This window comes from Crocuta crocuta, unplaced genomic scaffold (genome assembly GCF_008692635.1).
Source record: "Crocuta crocuta isolate KB4526 unplaced genomic scaffold, BGI_CrCroc_1.0 scaffold189, whole genome shotgun sequence".
In the NCBI taxonomy this organism is placed as follows: domain Eukaryota; kingdom Metazoa; phylum Chordata; class Mammalia; order Carnivora; family Hyaenidae; genus Crocuta; species Crocuta crocuta.
The window spans coordinates 3,041,026-3,059,240 of NW_027551564.1; positions in this window are offsets into that span (position 1 = coordinate 3,041,026).

Below are 18,215 nucleotides of genomic sequence, written 5' to 3' on the forward strand. Positions count from 1 at the left end.
CGAGATAGCAGGGTAATATCTAGTAACAGCAGCTTTATGAGATGATCCATTACTGATTTAAATCAATCTCAAGCAGGTAGTTCTTAACCCGTTCAGAGCAGATGCGACCCCCGCCACAGGCGACCCTCCAACTCTCTCCGGACACTGCCCACTGCCGGTCTTCAAACTCCCAGGGAAGACATTAACTGCAAAGCCCAGTTTTTGCCCTCAAAACGAAGTTCCTTTTTAAAATCTCGCTGCTCTGAAAGATTACAGACTTGAGCCTCCTGACCAAAAATTCAAATCCAATTTTAGTTGTAATGATCAATTCTGCGTTCGCTTGGTAGATACACATAGCAGGAGCTTAATGAGCCTGTTAGCAATTTGCTAAGACCCAACAACTTGCTGTGAGGACTGTGAAGATAAAACAAGTCCCCTTCTACTCTTGGGGAATTTTGTTAAAGACATATTTGCTGGGAAGCGGGTCCCGCTGCTTATAGTGTGCCTACAAGATCAGCATAAATGCGAATGGAAGAATGTTTAAGAGCAAATTAAGCACTGCATTTCAGGAATTAAGTGAGTGGGGACGTCAGATGGACGTACGCTATTAGATTTTCATATGCTCCAAATGAAAAGTGTTCTTGAATATCCTCACACTGGAAAAAATAAATGCTAAGGATAGATTTGGGGCTTACTTGTACACTGAAATGAGAAGATACACACACACACACACATACACACACACACACATACACACACGTAGATGTAAAATAATAGATTTTGGTGCATGAGGGGGCTTTAAATATTCTCAATTTACCCCACTAATTTTACAGAGAGAAAATGGAGGCTTTGAGAGATTCAATAACTTACCAAGGTCACACCTAGATATTGACAGAATTGAAATCTCCTAACACTTGCTAATGCTTTTTCTGGTATACCTTGCTGCTTTTAAATATCTTTGTGAGTATATATAATTCCACATACATATGAGATTTTAGCACTTTCTGGGTTTCAGAGCTAATTCAAGCTATGAACAAAAACAGTCATCATGTATTAAATATTTAAGATTAGTTATGTTGACTTTTGGTTGATGTTTTATTCCCATATCAATTAGGTTTGAATACATTCACCTTTTCATTCAGTATCAGGAGTGTAAAGTGTCAAAGTCAGATACGTACAGAAAACCAAAATTTGGTACTATGCAGCTATGCAGAGTTTAGGACACCATCCCTATTCCACCCCCACCCCCACCCCCCGCAAAATGCTGCCTTTAAAAACTTAGATAAATATTCAAACTTCTCCACTGTTATTCAATTGTTAGTTTTCAAACTCTCTGAACTTGCCGAAGTTAGTAAAAACGCAGAGAATTGGGTTTTATTTTATTGCAATAGAAATGAATGAAAACACTTAAACCGCAGTGCTCCTGGCAGTTACTCTGTAAAACAGAAGCATGCTTTTCGATTTCTCTCACATCAGCATTTAGACACTTTTCACTAGGGCAACTTTTTAAAAGTTTATGAAAGCTTCCCTTAATTAACTGCATCTGGCTCTGCTATGGCACCAATAATTGATTTTCTTTTTTGGTATTTTATTGTTTAAAAATGTATTCTACTTAGACACCAGCAAGCTAACAAGCAAAATGCCCTTTGGCAACTTTGCTGCTAGGTACACACTTCCTTCTCCTCGGCTGTTTGTGTCTATTTCGGCTTCCAAACTTGTTCACCTGATCGTGTCCAATTGCTGAAGTGCAGACCACCACGTAGAGACCCACAATAATAGGCTTCCCCTTGAGAGAGCCACATGGGACTTCTGTTCGATCCTTTCATGTAGAAACGGCATGCAGGGTATTTTATGATTCATTTTTCCCTTTTTGATAAGATATGAAAGAAATATCAAAAGAAATTCAGAGATACTTCCATTTTCTCAGAATGAGATGAAGTACATAAGAAACATGCTATTTTTCCCTGGCATTCTGGGTTCATAAAGTGAGAAAATTATCTTTACTGCTATTTTTGTTTGATGTCTGAAAACAAGATTTCATGTCTTTTTGCGTTTTTACCCTTTCAAACGAAATCACCTAGCTAATGAAGGTACTTAACATAAGAACTAAGCAGAATGATGCCTAGCAACTGTGATTTTAGTAAGTGCCAATAATCATTTGCTTATCAAATTAACAAAACTCAAAAAAGCAACATGAAACACACAAGGACCAAAATCTTTTAACCCCCAGATGAAAAGACACAATGTTTATGAACCGTAGAATACTCCAGCAATATACTTTTAATACTTTGAATATTTAGTTAATATGAAACAAATGTTTTTTTTTATCTAACATACATAATTATCTAACTATCGTAGCCAGAGGCTACAGGTTTATAGAAGCCGGCACGTAGCCTTCTTCCTTTGTGTTATTTAATCACATTTTCTAACAGATCTTCAAATGTCAAGGTTGTTCCTAAGATTTAAGGGGTGGGCATTTTTATATTTGGTGTGCTATAATCAAATCACTTTGTCACTTATCACTTCAACATGCTTTGGCTTTCCAATGATTTTATGCATTCGGTTTCCTGGATGTTTTAGCAATCTTATCAAACCATCGCTTTAAAGAAAACCGGGATCAATGGATTTAGTATCACATATACCATATTTATTCAGTGGCCTAAAGCTATAGTTCTCCCTGTCTTATCTTTGCAATCCTTCATTCTCTTATACATGAATAGGAGCCTTATATTAATATATTTAAACCAAAGTAACATGCAAATGTGTGATCTTTGCAATCAATCTGTATGTATGTGCCTTTAGAATGTAGGCTGGCAGCACGTTACCTTTACCAATGACCTTGTTTATAAATGACCTATTAACACATTTCAGCAAAGTTTGCTGCCAAATCACCCTTGATCAGTTTTACCAAAAAAAAAACAAAAAACAAAAAAAAAAACCAGTCAGGTGCCATTAGGACAATTTCAAGACATTTTATATCAGACACCAATTCAATATTCCTTGCATTGGAAATTACAACCCCAGAAATTCAGAAGGCCTTTAAAAAGGGAACACTTGGAAAATTTCACATAAATCTAAACATAGTATTATATTTCAGCCATCCTTCTCAATTCCATTACAACAGTCAGGATGAGAGGGTAGGAATTCCAGAGCGATTAGGATATCTGTAACCCCAGAGATTTTAAATGGATTTACTTTTTGCTTATTGTTTATATTCCTCTTGGAAGTTTGATTTGAATCAAAAATGTATTTCCGTCTTAGTTTTGAATCCTTTCCCCCACCTTAAGCAAGTATTATTTGTAGTATGTTCACACAGAAAGGAAGATAAGTAATAATACAGTGCAGGCTCCAAGTAAAATCTAGCCCAGTACAGACAGCGTAATAATGATGTCATTAAGACTCCTGGCTGAATGGGATTCAGACAGAACTGTTGTATAGCTGCAGACATAAATCTGAAAGAACTTTTTGGCTACATTCTCAGACTTACCTTGAGAGATATTTAGGAGCTCCAGCAAAATGAGTTGAGAGAAATGCACTCAAAAGAAGAAGGTATGCAGACTGCAGACAGAGATGTAGGCCCTATAGGTGCATCCTTCTGAGATACAGGAGGAAACAGTTTGTTAAATGGATAAAGACAGAGAAACAATCTGAAGAAGAAGAAAACAGAAAACAAATAAACCTTAATTCTAGCACAAATAAATGAGAGAAAGGCAATTGTAGGGCTGCTCAAAGCCTTTTTGCCTAGCTGAATGAAAGCAATCCCTAAGACTGAATGGGTAATGAGATCCTGGCTCCTGAGATTTTAGCTTTCTTAATCATGTTCATAATTAATTCAAGAACATTGATAATTTCATTACATTCTTTTTGTCTTATCAATAAATGATGTGCCTGCACTTTTGGTCCTGTGTACAGGGAGAGGAGAGATGCTTTGGGTAATATTGCACTAGGAATAGTGGATATATATGATCCAAAAAGGTGAAGTGGTAATTATTATCCTTGACCAGGCTTCTATTATCAGAACACGATGACAAGCAGCTACAAATAATTAATAAGCTTTTTATGCAGAAATGCAAAGCCTTTGAAGAAAAATATGCTGCAAGTAGAATTCCTTACCAAAGATTATGTACATAGCCTGACACGCTTCTACAGAGAAACAGTTTGAAACAGAACTCGCTAAAATGCAAGCATCGCAAACACAATACGAAAATCAATAACTTGTTTTTTAAATATCATTTAAAAAAACTTTTCTGCATCTTAATGTTTTATTAAAAAAAATTCTGTGTCCTTCCAGTTGTCTTCCTAAAGTCCTTTCCAGGATCAACCTACAAAGATGTTAAACTGAACTACCCACTCAGTGAAACCTCCTTTAAAAAAAAAAAAAAAAAAAACTAAGATGGAAAGCTCTCTGTCATTATCTGTCAGTCATCATCAAAGGGGCCCTTTTCCTTTACGGTTTTCTATTCACCCCAATGTAAATTTTCACAAAGCCATCGCTCATTAGTTTCACAATCCATGTTCAAGGGTTTGGAAGGAATGTTGAAAACCACTTAATAGCTTGAAACAAAAAGGCAGCTTAGCCTCCCAAACCATTTAGATAATTAACATCAAATTAAAATCTTGTCAGTTAGGAAGAGCTGCAAATATGAAAATTCTCCTAATTGGTAGCAAGAATAACATTTCAGTTTTAAATACAAAGTATGTTGCAAATAATTCAGCCTCAAGTGCACACAAGTGATACACGGACTAACATTTTTTTTAAGTAGACCAATATGGTGGGATAAAATCTCAGCAGTGGAAGCCATTCCGCAAAAATGTCTCTGAACTAACTGTGCTATTAAAGATGAAAACAATTCATAAGATGCTAAAAAGTATGCATGTTGGCACTTCGATCTGATTACTAAACAAAACAGTCTTTGAGAAGACACTGCAGAATCACTTAGTAAAGCAAGCTGTTGCCCATGACATTGATATATGGGACAGAGATGATGTATATACTGGGTGGCTTTATCAGTAAATCACTGACTCTATTTACTTCCCCAAGGAAAAAGACCTGTCCCTGAAAGAGAACTCTTTGTTAGAGCCACCAGTAGGGGATTAATATTGGCAAAACATTCAATTTGGATATAGTCCTCCAGAAGATTCATAAAACAATAATTTAATAAGTTAACGGACAAAGATTTAGCACATTGGCAGCATACAACTGCCTAGAGAACATTAAGTTTCTTTATTAATTTCATCAAATCCTTTCTCTGTGAAGTCAATTATATAGGTTCTAGCTACCAGTGACCTATTTCTCAACTAAAGACAACACATTTCAGGAATTTTAAGTCCCTAAAAACAACTTTTCAATAACATACAAAATAGCACCATACAGACCAACTGCTGCTTAAAAGACTATTTGATGGCAGTTACATTTAGGCTTAGATGTCAATTTCCACATGTTCCACAGAATTATAAACATTTCAGGTCTGCTTTTAAAGTTCCAGATAGGTGGTAGACATTGCAAAGAAAATATACCACGTTAATGCACATCCAACTGAATTTCAGGGACAGAAACTGGAAGGGTAAGTTTCCAAGGAGCAGTAGAATTAAAAGACAAACAAATCTGTGTGCTGGTGTGTGACACATTGAAGGGTTTCAAATCCTATCACTTTTGCATATTCCCTGCCAGCCTGAAGAGAAACATCAAGGCATAGTTCTTGACACATCTTGCAAATTCTGCCCTGACAACCAATCAACCACTAGGTTGTAATGCTTTGACCTCCTCAACGATTCTACAACCTGTCCATTTCTCCTTTCATTCCCAAAGTCAGTACTTCATCCAAGCCATCAGATCTCATTGCCTGTATTCTGTTATTTTTAAATGTTCTTCCTGCCGCTTCTAGGTTCACTTTCTCCTTTCCGCTCTCACGCCACTGCCTGTCACTTTTTCAAAACGTAAATCTTATCATGTCATTCCTCTGCTTAAGCTTTCAGTGGCTCCCCATTTTCTGCCCAAAAGATTGTTTGCAGACCCATTTTTTCTGGCTCCTCTTTACCTCTCTTAGCCTCACCTTCTAACCATACTGTTCCCTTAATCGTATGAATCACTTTCTGTTTGTTGGATTGCTCTTTTCATTTAGCCTTTGCAACATGCAGCACCCTGCCATGTCCAGTGATCGATGGCCAATTATTTTCTAATTAGATTTTATAAGACACCTGAAGATTTTTTTTCTTCAGTTGCTCCTTGCAATTTCTCAAAGTTCTCATTAAAATCAAGACTTTATCACTGGAATTGAGGGTTCTACTTGGGGTGACTGCAGCTGCAGTCTCTCGGTGGGCTTCAGCGTCCCCCAACCTCTCAGGCAATCACACAGCCACTCACCTGGCTGTCCTTGTTTGTAGACCTTGCTGTTTCCTTTCCCACAGAACTCGAGTGTCAAGTAGGAGCCCTAAGTTTCATCTATGTTTAAATTTGATCAAATACAGTCTATTCCTGAAAAAGCAGGGCATTGCTCGTTTCATCCCACTAGAGTGATATCCGTGAACTTTGCTACAATTATTCTATCAGTCTCCGACACATTTTCGCTTCCTCTGTTTTACATCCGTGTTTGAGTCTGCATGGGAAGGTGAAAGTTGCTAGAACTGAGAAAACCAGATAAAACGGTTTGAATATATATCATATTAATACATCAAAGTTGTAGTTCATTTCTACCGCGTTCTTAAAATTTTCTCTTTTGCTTCCCCAAAACTAATTTTTCAAAAATGTTTAATGTGGGGGGAAATGTGTATTCTTTGCTTTTTATATATTAGACATTTTGTGTAACTTCAATATCGTGGCAATTAGGAGGAATTAAGTATAAAGACACACAAAAGGGTGTGTGGAATATAATGGGTGCTCAAAAAATCTTTGTTGAAATAATAAATAAAAGTAAAAAGAGCCTATAAAACTCAACATCTGGGACATTACTCTACATTTCCACCCGATTGCTTTATAAGAAAAATTTGAATTTGACCAATTCGTTGATAACTAAGGTTTGGAAATGCGTAATATATTTTTGCAAAGATTTTCATCAATAATATAGAAGCTTCAACACTTAAAGTGTTTTCGAAGTTCCCTGATCAATCAGAATGGCTTCCTGATGATACCAAATAAACGTAGTCTGATTGAAAAATAAACAAAGCCTCACCGGAATAAAAAGAGAAAGGGGCGAGAGCAAAGACATGGTCTTCTATTTATAAGGAGTTAAGAAAGTGCACGAGATAAACAGAGGGGTAAAGTTATAACAGGCCCAGCTGAGAATTAGCCAGGGGGCTCCAGAGGGCTGGGGACCCGTCGACCACTCGACCACGACCACTCGGAGTGAGCTACTCCCTCCTTGACAAACACTGGTTAGGAGATTTCACTCTACTGTCTAGTGTATTACTTGATATTGGAAATAATTTCAAGGTTTAAACTGTATTTTAGCAGGGCAACTCTAAGAAAATGCTTAGGGGATAATTTAGAAGAACGTGATATTTACGTTACAATTAGACATAAAAAGAAACGCCTGTATATTTTTCCCCTTTTCTTGTCCCCTTTTCTATTTGAGAAAGTCTCTTTATTTTACATCGGAGTTTAAGAGGCCTCTTCTTTCTCTAGCTGGAGATTCAGAGGCTCGAAAAAGAGTTAAAACAAAGTCCTCTAAATACAAATGACAAAAAGAAGACATGGTTTTTCCACAACGATTTTCCTTACATAAGAGACAATAACAAGCTGACAAGTTTAGAATCTTACGGAATTTGAAAAGGTCAGTGGGCTACATAGAACCCACATAGGTGAGCAAATATTCTACTGGAATGAATCTTTCTGAGAGCATATTGAAATGTTTTACTTTAACTTTTTTTTTCATGAACATCTTTAGAAGCCGTTTCTTAGACCATTCTAAACCCTTCTTTAATCTGAAATGGTATATATTAAATATTTAACCTTTCTTGATAGTGTAGAGCCAGATATGTGATAGCTCAGAACTACTGCTCTGTAAAACCATGGCCTCGGAGACATATGCGTAGTACCAGCTCCATGTTAGAGATTAACCAAGGCTGAGGGGACCAGAGTTCTGCTGGGTCATGATGCTTGTACATGATGAAAGTTGCATCCCCCCTCTTCACTGTATGGCCTTTCATGCAATGTAGGCAATCTAAATGATGAAAATCAATTGAAAATAACCAATTATTAATTACCTAACTTTACCTTTGACCTATCATCTATGTGGTCTTTCCTTTCCATATAGTCATTCTTTGGAAACAAGATATTTCAGGATGCCAGTAGCCACGGATTTCCTTCCACCAAATTTTCCCAGAAATTCCAGAATCTCCCAGAGCATGTTTCACATTGTTTGGAGGGCAGAGAAGGGGAGCATTATTGGAATCACCTCTGGGAGAGAGTAAGCAGGCCTAACATACTAGAGCCTCACAGTGGGGCTGGGGCTCCATTAGGACAGAGGAGAACATTGCTCCAGGGACACCAGACAGGCCCCTACTGAAGTGGGGATATAGGAGGCAATTAGTGCCCAGGAAATATATGGCAGTTGTTTTGGTTATCACAATTAGAGGAAGGTGCTACATGAATCTAGTGGGTAGAGGCCATGGATATTGCTAAACATCCTGCAATGCACAGGACAGCCTCCCAACAACACAGAATTATCTAACCTAGGGGCACCTGGGTAGCTCAGTTGGTTAAGCTTCTAACTCTTGATTTTGGCTCAGGACATGATCTCACAATCGTGAGATAGAGCTCAGCGTCAGGCTCTGCACTGAGTGTGGAGCCTGCTTAGGATTCTCTCTCCCCCCTTTCTCTCTGTGCCTCCCCCCTTCTTGTGGGTGCTCTTTCTCTCTCTCTGTCAAATAAATAAATAAACATTAAAAAGAAGGAATGATCTGCCTAACAGATCAATGGGGCCAAAACTGGGGAACCTGGTTTAGGATAAGGCTTTTCTGAGCACCTTTCTCCTCCATCTTCCCTCAGTCTTATAGAGGATGGAGTTGAATAACAGAGGTAGTGCATAATTTCCTCTTTGTTCCCTTCTCATTTAGGCAGCTGGGATGAACATACCAGTGAGGTGGTTTCCCCTCATGGTCCCCTTCCCCAGGAAGGGTTTCCCTGTAGCCTAGTTGTTAAGAGCATGGGCTTTGGAGTCAGACAGACATGGTTTGATCCTAGATTGGCTATGGGATTATAGGCAAATTATTTATTTTATTTAATCTTCAGTTTGCACATCTGTAAAACAGGCAACATACTACTTACCTCCCAAGTTGAAGGTCAGATTAATTTCTCAATTCCAGCTACTATGCATGGCCTTCATCTGGATCTCAGGGTTTTGGTGGGCTTTTTTGTTTGTTTGTTTGTTTGCTTGTTTGTTTTGCATGGACTACTGTCATATTCTCTTCAATAGGCATTTGCTACTAATTTGGTCTGCTCTGTGAATCTGTATCTCTTCACATTGGGAGAACCACTCCCTTTCTCAATCTAAGCCATTCAGCAAGTCTTTCCCCTGAGTCTGGTGTGTAATAGGACTGATCAATTAGAATGTTCCATATCCCCGACCACAATAACAAGTTTGGGGATGAGAACCAATTCAGGCCAGCAAGATCTATCCAAGGGATTTTGCTGGAGCTGTTGGGATATAGATGTTCTTTTTTCTCTGGGATGATTTCCCAATGATGGAAAATTCCCAATGATAGAAGGGCACCTGGGGGCTCAGTGGGCTTAAGTGTCCAACTTCGGCTCAGGTCATGATTTCAGAGTTCTTGGGTTAAAGCTCCTGGTCAGGCTCTGAGTTATCAGCACAGCTATCAGCTGATAGCTCAGAGCCTGGAGCCTCCTTAGGATTCGGTTTCCCTCTCTTTCTCTACTCCTCCCCTCTCATGCTCTGTTTCTCTCTCTTTCAAAAATAAATAAAACTTTTAAAAAAATTAAAAAGAAAATTCATGGAGCCAAGGAGCTGGCTAAGCATAAAGCCAACCCATTGGGAAGCAAAACCAAGAGATGCAAAGAATGAGAGAGAGAGAGATAGGCAACTTCCTGACAACATCAGCTGAGTACCTGGATCCAGCGTGGTCTGTAGCAAGCTGCATCTCTAGAGTTTGAATTACGTAAGACATTTTTTCTTCTTCTCTGCTTAAGTCTATGTGAATAGATGTCTGTCATTTGCCACAACCACAACACAAAAAGTCTTGATCTCTCCATCTTTGTATTCTTCATACAGCTTATTATATCACTTTTTACATTACAGGACCTCAAAAATGTTCAGTTAGATGGAGTCTAACTCCCTTGAGAAACACGTAGCATCAAACTGGAGGAAAGCCAAAAAAACGGAGGTGGAGTATGGAGGGAGAAGCCAAAGGCCAAGGGTGCAAGAGTTGCTATAAAAAAACGAAGGCCCCTGGAGAATGGGTTAAGCGAGATCAGTAAGCCGCCAGGGCTGGTGGGGAGGATGTTCAGAGCAGAGTGGGGGCAGGAAAGGGAAGTTTAGCAATCACTGTTGCCCATTCTGAATTGGGCATCTGTCAGGGAAGCACGGTCAGTAGGATGCATGAACAAATGTCGTCAATGATTGGGATGGGAGTAGTCGCCCCAGAAACGTGGTGCAGGGGAAGGAATACCGCTCAGTGGTGCCCCCTCTGGGCAACTGTGATACAGCAACAAGAAGCAACAACAACTGTGATCCACAGCCGGGCCTCAACTCGGCCCCTTCCTTGGACGGTAATTTTCAAATTACTTAATTTGCTGGATTTCGACTTCGTTATCTGCAAAATACAGATGAAGACCCCTCTTTCTCAGGATGATGGGGAGTTCTAAATGAGATTAACATTTGTGAACACGCCCAGCAGTGTCTACCAAAAAGGAGACACTGCAATCCTTTAGGGAAAGAGGCAGAACGTAATGAAGTATCCAAACTCACTGAAAAGGCTTAAGTATTTAAAGGCATCAGATACATACTAGGTTCTGGGGCGGACAAAAAATATGTAAGATAGCCCCTTCTCTCAAGGCACAGACAGGTAAGCACCTTAATGAAAACACTTATCAGTTTGATAGCCGATACAACAGAAAGAGAAACAAACTGGAACGCAGAGAAGACAGAGATTCACTCTGCCTTTATTTATTTATTTTTTTTCTTAAATAGTTTATTGTCAAGTTGGTTTCCACACTCTGCCTTTAAAGGTCAGAAAAGGTTTAATTACCTCAGGCTTCGGAATTCAAGATGGCCTCAAAGAATCCGGGCATTAAATGGAGTGTTGAAGAATCAACAAGAATTTTCCAAAAAAAAAAAAGAAAAAGAAAAAGGTAATATAAAAAGAAGAGGAAGTTATTTGTAAGAACTAGAAAATTTCTAAAGTCTATTTCAAACCCAAACCACTATGGTTCTCATAAAGAGGGTTTTCTTAATGTATTTTTTTAAATGTTTATTTATTTTTGAGAGAGTGAGGGAATGCGAGTCGGGTAAGAGAAAAGAGAGTGAGACACAGAATCTGAAGCAGGCTCCAGACTATGAGCTGTCAGCACAGAGCCCAACGTGGGGCTCAGACTCATAAACCGTGAGATCATGATCTGAGACAAATTCAGATTCTTAAGCAACTGAGTCAGGCACTGCTGATAAAGAGTTTATAGATAAGCACAGGTGGAGATGTCCAACATGATTAGCCATCAGGAAAATGGGAAAATTAAAACCACAATTATCAGGGTAACTAAAATGAAAAAAAAAAATGACAACACTAAATGCTGGCCAGGATGTGGAGAAATTGGATCTTTCCTACACTGCTGGTAAGAATGCAAAATACTACAGCCACTCTGGAAAAGAATTTAGTAATTTTCTATAAAATTAAATATATGAATCCCATACAACCTAGCAAATTGCACTCTTGGGCATGTATCCCAGAGAAATGGAAACTAATGTTCTTGCAAAAAAATACTCTGGTTTCTCTTCAGATCGCATAAATCTTTCACCTTTTACTAATGTTCTTGCAAAAAAAAAAAAACTATACCAGAATGTTCTTAGCAGCTTTATTTACAGTAGCCCCAAACAGGAAATAGTCCAGTGTCCTTCAATGGGCCAATGGTTAAACATACTGTGGTACATCCATATCGTGGAATAGAGCGATAAAAAAAGAAGCCATGAATAAGCACAACTTAGATGACTCTGCAGAAAATTATGCCAAGTGGGGAAAAAAAGCTAATCCCTCAAGGCTATATGCTGTTTGATTCTATTTGTAGAACATTTTTTAAATGACAAAATTTTAGAAATGGAGTTGGGAGTCATGGTTACCAGAGGGGAGCGATAGAGGAGGGGGCAGGAGGGAGACGGGATCCTTGTGGTGATGGATCCGTTCTGTACTTTGTGGCGGTGGAGACACGAACATGTGCATGTGATGAAAATGGGTAGAAATAAATATACACATGCACATGAATCAGTACAAATAAAATTGGGAAAATCTGAATAATTTGGTAGGTTGGTAACGTGTACAAAGGTCGCTGAGTAGTACGACGGCATGTGAATCAACAGTTATCTCAATAAAAATCTCACTTACAAAAGCCACCATGGTTCTGTATTATAAACTAGCTGAGGCTTCATTTAACATAAGTTAACATTTAACATTATTTTTATCCTTTAAGGATTTATTGAGCCCATAATTGCAGTCGCAGCTTAATATTTGCCATTAATGGAATTCCTTTTCCTGTGTCAGCTCACCCCAGCTCAGGTCAACCCTCCTTCCTGTGGCCTCCATCATGCATTGTAATCTACCTTTGTTTTAGTAACTCTGCACTGATTAAGCGCTTCTCTTCATATGCTACGGCATGGCATATGTGTTCACTAGAACGCATTTGTCACCTCGTAAGGACAAAGCTGCCTTGCGTTCTTGGCTTCCTTAGCAGTTAACGTAGGACTTTGTGACGAAGCTCTGGGCAACAGAATGTGGGCAGAGATAATGTATGTCACACACACACACACACACACACCCATCCTGACCTGTAGATTCCTCTGTGATTCCATACAGGGGTCCAGCAGAGGACCTCACGACCCCAGGAGATAGCAAGCACTTGATGGGAGAAGCCTGCGACTGAGTGACAACACAGAAGGCCACTCCCTGTTAAGAAGTAAATGCTAAGCCATTGAGCACTGGGTGTTTGTAAATCAGAGCACGTGATGCTATTTACCCTCACCAACTCTTCTCTTTAGTACCAACTAGTACCAACTAGTACCCTCACATACTCTTCTCTTTACACTAGACTCAGGGATCCTCGAGAACAAGAGCTTTGTTTGGTTCACCTTCACATTTCTGGAGCCTAGTCCAGCGACTGGCACAGGGGAGCTGCTCAGATAGGTTTGTTGACAATCATGCCCCCATCAGTGACAGACTTTTACCTCACCTGCTATTTGCAAAGATATGTGTCTTTGACACACCTGTTTTCATCCTTGAATGTCGTAGGAAAGCTCACGATCTCCTCCTAAGTTCAAAATCTCCCTAGTGGCCTGAAGCAGAAGCAGAGCTCAGAGAAGCAAAGGTACGAACTACTCCGTTACTTCACAATACATCTACTCTTAAATACACCTCTACCTTTTTTTTTTTCATTTTGTAAGTTAAAAGCACATTTGGTTTATCAGAACCTCACTGGTTTGAATGTAATTTATCCTTATGCTTGATGTTTCACTAAGTAAATGTTTCTCTAAAAGTTTAACAGCAAAAAGCTCTAGTGAGAGTTCACATTTAGACATCTTCATTATTTTTTAGAAAAATACCACAAGACACTTATTTTACTGCACTATGAAATTGTATAAATAATTAAAATCAAACCTCACATATCAAAATAAATGACCTAAATACTTTTCATGATATATTATTCTTTTACTTTGTGGGTTGGCTTGCTTACAGGATAATTTGCAAAAGTTCACTCATCAAAAGTAGGTCGCCAGGTCACTTGAGTGAATTTATGACTTTGGAATCCTGGAGTTTTACTTCAGTAAGAGATGGACATATTATCTTTGTCCCTTCCCTAAGTAGGCACATGCAGCATCTTGGCAAATCTCAAGGGCAAGAATGACCAATTTGTTTAATTTATGCTTTTATAAATACTTTCCCTTAAACCAGTCTGTGTACTATTTCATATCCGCTTTTAACAATATTGCACTCATATTTCAGTCGCTGTGGAGGGTGACACCATTCACAAGGAGAGCTCTACCATCACAGTCTTTAACACTTGTGAAGTCCTTCTGGTCCAAGACCTTTCACAGAAAAAGAAACCATTCCCAAGAGGCCATATAGCTGAAGAAGCTCACATTGCTGCCAAGCAGAAGTGCCAGCCCAAGAACCCATGCTTCTAAGTGGCCAGTAATGCCTTGGAATTCTGGAAATCGACTCCAATGTTGATTATAAGATCTTACCGGCTAAAATGAGTTTTGCTAAGAATAAATTATTTATGTGACTTTATTCTTATGATTTAAGAACTTGTATATAATTACATATGAGATGAGTTGGATGCCAATTGACTACGCTATAGTTTCTTAATATTTAATTCAACATTTATTCATTTAAATTGTATGGGGCTTTCTTTGGAGATAACTTTTTCTTCCAGTTCCAAAGTTTTTTTTAAGGCCTCAAAAGCCTTAAAATCTATTCAGAGTTTCAATCATCGCCATCATTTTTCTTTTACTTTTATATGGCTTGAGTTTTTACCTTGAACTCTCTAATCCATGTGAAATGGATTTTGGTCTATAATAACAAATAAAAACTAAAATTTCTGTTTTTTCATTTAACTAATCTTCATGCCTTCCTCCACTTATCTGTGATGCCTTTTAGATAATGGGTCTATTGTCAAGGAATTTATTCTATGCTGTTGAATATATTTTTGTATTAGCATAGTATCAGTCAAGATAGACAAGCAACCTCCAGATAACAACAGCTTAACAAACCCTGAGTTCTATTTCTCACTGAAGTTATGTGTCCAGTGGGGTCAGTAGGGGGCTCTGTTTATCATAATCACTCAGGAATCCCCTCTGCCCAAGGACCCATTTCTAAGTGCTTCTAGGATCAAGGAAGTCATGCTGGTGTCTGCCCAAATGCATATCCCTTTTGCTCTGAACTTTTTTTCTGTCAGTAAACTTTCCACAGTTTTTTTTTTTACTATGGGCTATACAATTATCTGGGCAAAATTTTTCTTCACGGAAAAGTTTTAATGATTGGTTATATTTTTATTATCTATGCAGGTTTCCTATGATGTCAGTTGTGACCATACATGATTTCTTTCCCCAAATCATCATACATCTCATCTAGACTCAATTTATTAATATAAAATTGTACATAGTGTGCTCATGCAAGCACTTATCACTTTTTTCTTATTTCTAATATCAAATATTTTATTTTTTATCTCTTTAATTATTCATTAGCTTTACTAAGTGTTTATCTGGTTTGTTGAGGTTCTTAACAATTAAACCAGTTCTTAGATTCATTTTCTAATGGTGCCTTTAGTTTTTTGCTTTCCTGTCAGGTTTTCTTTACTTTCTTTTAAATGTTGAGTTCAGTGATTAAATGATTTACATCCTCTCTCTTTTAAAGCTAATATGTTTCTAAGCATATATTTAGATACGTCACACATTTTGATATATAATAATATTTTCATGTTTGCATGTTTGAAGTAATCTATAACCTCACTCTTGATTTCTGTATCAACCAACTTATTAGGAAAGCAGTTTTCTTAGCTTTTAACGGCCTGAACATTTATATTTAAATTTTTAAAATAAAATGTATTGCTTGTTATATTATGGTGAGAGAATGTGGTCTGAAAATTGTATGAATCATAGTTTCCACATTCCCTAAAATTTTACTAAGGGCACAAGTGCATACATACACGGGCGTGTGTATACTTGATCTTTACCTAGTAACCAAGTATGTTCCAAGATTCTAGGATGCATTCGTCCACACTTGAACTCCAGATGTACTGGATACCAGAAGTAATAGTATATACAAAAAGAGAAGCTAGAGAAGATGTCCTAAACAGTAAATGATAACTGCCCAGTTACCTGCTCTAACTTCATCACCCAAGAGGCAGGGGGAAGAAGAGCCAACATTGGCCTCCCTCCCACTCACCAGCAGCCATGCTGTTCAGGTTCAAAGTGCATGTGCGAGCTACAGCTGGATCCTTCAAACCCGGGTCCTCAGACCACAGATGGCAAGACCCTCTCCCTCCTGGACTCTGCCATATGGGTGAGTGTGAGTTTTCATTTTCAGGAGTATTCAAGCCTTTCAAACTTTTCATCTCCATTCCCTTTAATATACTTTAAATTTTTACTAAACTATATGCATCTTTATCCATTTTCCCTTGCTGTTTGAAGTCAGTCAACAGTTACCTTCTTCTGCAGCTCTCCCGGTCTGTGCATCTGGTCCCCATGACACATTGTAGAAGCTTCCATGCGCCTGTGTTTTCTACACGATATTGAGCTTCCTCTCTGGGCATTTTCATGGGAAGTGGGAAAGGTCATATCAGGGATTGTGCTTTGCCTGTTCCCAACTTGCTCCTGAACATGTGCTGGTTTTAAAAAATCAACATATGGAACAAATACAGTAAGTCATGCAGACTTTGCTCCTGTACCTGCACTTCCAAATTTTCACAGCTAAGAGGAGTAATTACACAAATAAACAAAATATGCCTAGGGTTTTGCACATGATCAGAAGCACTCTGTGGCCTTTACATAATGCTTGACACGTCCCCTTAGTAAAATGGAGGACCTGGTTGAAAAGAGACAATGCAATACTCAGTATTAGAGATGATAACCAAGTGTTCGTGGGAAGTCAAGCTCTGAGCCTATAGAGTTACGGAAAGATAGCTAACATTAATCATTGTAATTATTGGTTACATAAAAACTTAAAAAGCAACTGGCAAAATAAATGCCTGCTTAAATAGCCTTTATTTTAAACGTCAAGCCAATCACACTTCTCATGTAAATGATTATGTTTCTATATATGGCATTCGTTCGACTTTGTTAAAATCTTACTCAAGTGATGTTATCTGGAATATTTTTAACACATACTAGTGTCTGAATAGCTTCTAATTAATGTACACAAAACTCCTTAATAAAAGTAGGGCTATTTCACAATTCAACTGTATGCCTGTAATTTTCAAAATGTAGTACAGGAATGAGGACCACACTTTTTTTTTCATATTAAAAATAACAGTCTGCTCAAAACCCCACAGGACTGCAGTACTTGATTCAGTCATAGCTCCTAGCTGGCCCTGACCTTTCATATCTACGACGGATGACAGGGAAAGAAAAACAAAAAAGGTGAACCGGACCACACAGTTTTAGACGTGACTACAGTTCACAGTACGTAAGTCTCAAGAGGATATTGATGCCAAACAAGATGCTTAACTTTTTGCCCTTTTGGTAACATTTTGCCTCTTCTAGTTTATTCTCAAGTACACAAAGCCTCCTTGAGCGCCTGCTACATGCAGAGTAAGCACCAGGGCTTTGTTCCAAAGAAACATGGGTAAGACTTTCGTCTGCCCTTTGGCACTGGGACTAGACACAAACAAGTCCAAGACAAGGTGACAGATGATACAAGACAGAAACCTTAAAGTTTCTGGGAAGCTGCAGGAATAGGAGAGAGAAATTCCACCTCCAAGGACCTGAGAAAAGAAATTAGGATTTAAATCGGCGCTGGAGGGATGGCGGGACTGTAGAGGGCGCACAACTTCATGCCGATATTGTCAAGTATTCAAGGCCTCTACCGAGGTCTCTACCGAGACCAGGACTCCCACGGGGCCCAGCCAGAGTCCCGGATGTGGGGCCAACCACTCTCCACCGCACGGTTCAATCCGTCGGCCCGGCCCTGCCCTGGAAAACGGTGGCTAACGTTGACTGTGCTTCGCTCAGCGGTTCCCAGAAGACCAAAAAGCAGTTGGCTTCCAACAAATGGGGTCAGCTTTATAGAAAACCGTGCATATCCCAGAAGCCCTGCCCCCACCGCGGCAGAAACCCCAACAATAACCAGGCTTTCCTGTCCTTCAAAGGCAAGCGATCACTCTGCTTACTTTCTATATGGGATAAAATGCCATACAGATCAAATGCTTTACAGATCAAATGACATCAAGCACGCGTGAGAGCTTTTCAAACCATAAAATCCCACATAAATGTCAGGGGCTGATATTACCATAATAACCCTAGGTGAAAAAAGGAAACATGGTAAGAAGGGAAGTAGGGAGATACTTCTCACCATCACCCTGA